The following is a 3,988-nucleotide window of genomic DNA, read 5'->3' as shown; positions in this document are numbered from 1 at the left end:
CTGGACCACCAGGGAAATCCCACCCAGAGTTCTGACACAGAGGACAGCGGTAGTGAAGCAGGCTTCATGGAAACACGATCTGTGCAGTCTCCAAGAAGCCCATACTTACAAGGACTTGCACTCGCTTTAAAATTCTGCTCTTGGGACTTCCCTGGTGATCTTGTGGTTAAGAATCCACTTGCCACTGCAAGGGACATGGGTTTGATCCCTAGTCTTGGAAGATCCCACATACCACAGAGCATCTAAGCCCATGAGCTGCAACTACTGAAGTCCGTGCAACAAAAAGAGTAGCCCTCCAACTACTGAAGCCCAAGTGCCTAGAGCCCGTGCTCTACAACTAGAGAAGCCACCGCAATGAAGAGCCCACATACTGCAACTAGAGAGGGCAGCTCCCACTTGCTGCAACAGAGAAAGCCCACACGCAATACTGAAGACCCAGCACAGCCAAAAATAAACATATACATAAATTGTTTTAACTTAAAAAATAAATAAAACTCTGCTCAATCTTGAAATTCTTAATAAATTTAAACAAGAAGTCCTGAATTTTCTTTTTTGCAGTGAGCCCTACAAATTATGTAGCTATTGCTTAGTAGCACTGAGATTTACCCCAAAAGATGCCCATTTAAGAAGCAGGGGGCAGCTGAGAATTCTATCACTGAATTTGGAATTTGCAAGTAACAGATACCCACTACTACATATAAAACAAGTAAACAAGGTCCTACTGTATACCACAGGGAACTCTGTTTAACATCTTGTAATAAACCATAATGAAAAAGAATACACATATTTATATTGTTCAGTCACCAGTCATGTCTGACTCTTTGCGAGCCCATGGACTGCAGCACACTAGGCTTCCCTATCTTTCACTATCTCCCTGAGTTTACTCAAACTCATGTCCATTGAGTCACTGATGCCATCCAATCATCTCGTCCTCTGTTGCCCCCTTCTCCATGTATAACTGAATCACTTTGTTATATACCTGAAAAACTGTAAATCAACTCTTTTTCAACAAACAATTTTAAAAAAAGAAGAAGAAGAAGAAGCAGAGGGAAGCTATCTACCTTGGAGGCAACTCTTGAGTTCAGATAAGGAGCATTTAAGAGACAATTATAATGACTTTATCTCTAAACTCATCTACCCCTACACCCTCATTTCATTCAACAATTTTTGGCAGAAAAAGGGAAAAAATTTCCCCAGAAAAAGAGAATCCTCAAACATGACTGAGTTTGAATCTCTTGTCACCCAGGGAAGTATAGGCTCAGACCTCCGTCTAATTTGATATAAATAAATACTGAGACCTTTTTTAAACCCTGGATGGCAGAACAAGGAACATAACCCCTGCACATGTTTCCAACAAGCCACTGATCTGATTAAGAATTTTACAGACAGCCATGAACAGTTATAAGTATGTAAACACCTAGCCAAAAGGAGGTCGCATCATGTCAGCTGAATTGATTGACTGTTAAATGGAGGGTAGCTTGTGATTACATCTATTCAACAGACTCTGTTGTAGCCACATTATCAAAGTGGTGTTGGCATGGGCCACGAGCCAAGAAGGGGTGTGAGCTGCAATACAGGGTTTGGGCGCGCTGGTGGTGTTCATTCAAATTGGATGCTGTCAGGCATCTTGAGTGATGAACTGAAACAGGAAGCAACTGACATTTGTTAAGATCTTTCAGGGGAAGCTGGAAGTGTGAATAAGAAGAGTTTGAAGAAGATCTTCATTAGTGGTGAGGTGATGCATCAAAGCTTGCAGGGGAGACTTTAATGTCCAGAGATCCAAGAAAATACATGTGTCAAAGATAGAAGTGAAGCCCACGTTGATTTTATTTTTTGTCCCTTTGACATCAATCACCTTGCTCATAGAAAATTAATCTCTCAGGGTTCAGCTATCCTGTATGGTTAGAAATTAAGACACAATTGAGCCTGTCTGTATAATCTAATAGGATCAAACTGCGCTTTTTTCTTTATAAATGGAGCAGATAATCTATTGAATACCCACCATTTGAACAACTCTCTGCTTTGTGCAAGGGGCTGTGAGAGAACAGAAAGATGAATCAGCCTTGAGTCCTGCAATCAAGAGTATATTTTTCAGAGACAGGATAAGACATGGACAAAAATGAGGAAAAAGTCGGGCCATGTGAAAGATACCATGAAAAATCTTTATAGCTACTGTGAATTCTGGAGCTTGATGACTACTCGGGAAGACTGGATGGGAGGGTTAGGGGCAAGTGGTTGGATGATGACACAGCCTTCTTGCTGGGCATTAAGGTATTGGTGGTAGAATGTAACTTCTCACTGTTAATGAGGAAGGCTATTCTTGGTACAAGAAGCAATTTACAGAAAGATGTGGAGACAGTGAAGAGTGAGCATATATGAAGACTTTTAGGGAAAATTCACAACCTAGAATGTGTAGTTCTGAAACACAGCATGGAATGAAGGACTGCAATAGAGAGAAAGTCCGAATCACTTGGGTGGTACTAATGCTTGCAACTGTCTTTGTTTATTTTTGGATGTCTTCTTCCAGCTGTGAATATTCTTATGTCCATATTAATTTCACAAAGGAAGACACTGTAGAGTTTGCCACTTTTAATGAACTTTTATTGGGAAACAGTTTTAGAGTGACAAAATTATTGCAAACATAATACAGAGTTCTTGAATATGTGTTACACTCAGTGTCCTCCATGATTAATATCCTCTGTGGCTATGGCACACTTATCCCAGTTAATGAAGTAGCATCGATACATTCTTATTCACTGAAGTTTACACTGTATTCCGATCTCCTTAGTTTTCACCTGTCTATTTTCTGTTCCAGGATCCTGTCAGGGGTACCACATTAATTTAGGAGTCATGTCTCCTGAGGTTCCTCTTGGTTGTAACAGTCCCTCTGTCTTGTCTTGCTTTTGATGACCTTTGCACGTTTGAAAACTGGTGCTCGGGCATTTTGAGGAATATGCTTCCAGTGAGGTTTTTCTGATGTCTTCCTCATAATTAGACTGGGGTTGTGGGCTTGGGGACGAGGGCACAAGGTAAAGTGTCAATTTCATCAAATTATCAAGTGCACATACAGGCCACATAACTTATTACCGTGGTGTTGACCTTTAGGGTCTGGCTGAGTAGTGTGTGTCAGGTTTATCCACAGTAAAGCTAGTCTCTCCTTTGCGGTGTTTCCGTGCTCTTTCCGGAAGTTGCTGTGCTCAGCTATGCTCCGCCTCCTTGGAAGCAGAGCTTCCACAGTCGACCATATTTGTGTGAGTGTGTTTCCAGGCATGGGATTTGGTTCCACCGGTCTCTGACTCTGTTCTAGCAGTAATGCCACGCTGTTCTGATTGCTGCAGTCTTACAGTAAGCCTCCATATCAGTGGCCGCGCTTCCATCTTTGCTCCTCACCAGTGTCTTGGTGCTCTGCCAAGGTTTTGTGCCTCTCCGTAAAACTTTGCAATCAGTTATCATTATCTACAAAATAGGGAGCATGCCGAATAAATAGATCATCTAAAATAGTGGAGGGATAGAAAGCCCAGAGATAAACCCATGCACCTACGGGCAACTTATTTTTGACAAGGGAGCAAAAACTTACAATGGAGAAAAGATAATCTCTTCACTAAGTGGTGCTGGGAAAACGTGACAGTTATGGGTAAAAGAATAAAATTAGAACACCTCCTAACACTATACATAAAAAAAAAAAACTCAAAATGGGTTAAAGACCTAAATGTAAGGCCAGAAACTCTAAAATTCTTCAAGGAAAACACAGGCAGAACACTCTGACATAAATCACAGCAAGATCCTCTATGATCCACCTCCTAGAGTAATGGGAATAAAATCAAAAATAAACAAATGAGACCTAATTAAACTTAAAAGCTTTCTGCACAGCAAAGGAAACTATAAATAAGGTGAAAAGACAACCCTTAGAATGGGAGAAAATACTAGCAAATGAAAAAACGAACAGAGCATTAATCTCCAAAATATACAAGCAGCTCATGCAACTCCG

Source organism: Budorcas taxicolor, chromosome 1, assembly GCF_023091745.1.
Source record: "Budorcas taxicolor isolate Tak-1 chromosome 1, Takin1.1, whole genome shotgun sequence".
In the NCBI taxonomy this organism is placed as follows: Eukaryota; Metazoa; Chordata; class Mammalia; order Artiodactyla; family Bovidae; genus Budorcas; species Budorcas taxicolor.
Note: the sequence above shows the minus strand (reverse complement) of the source record.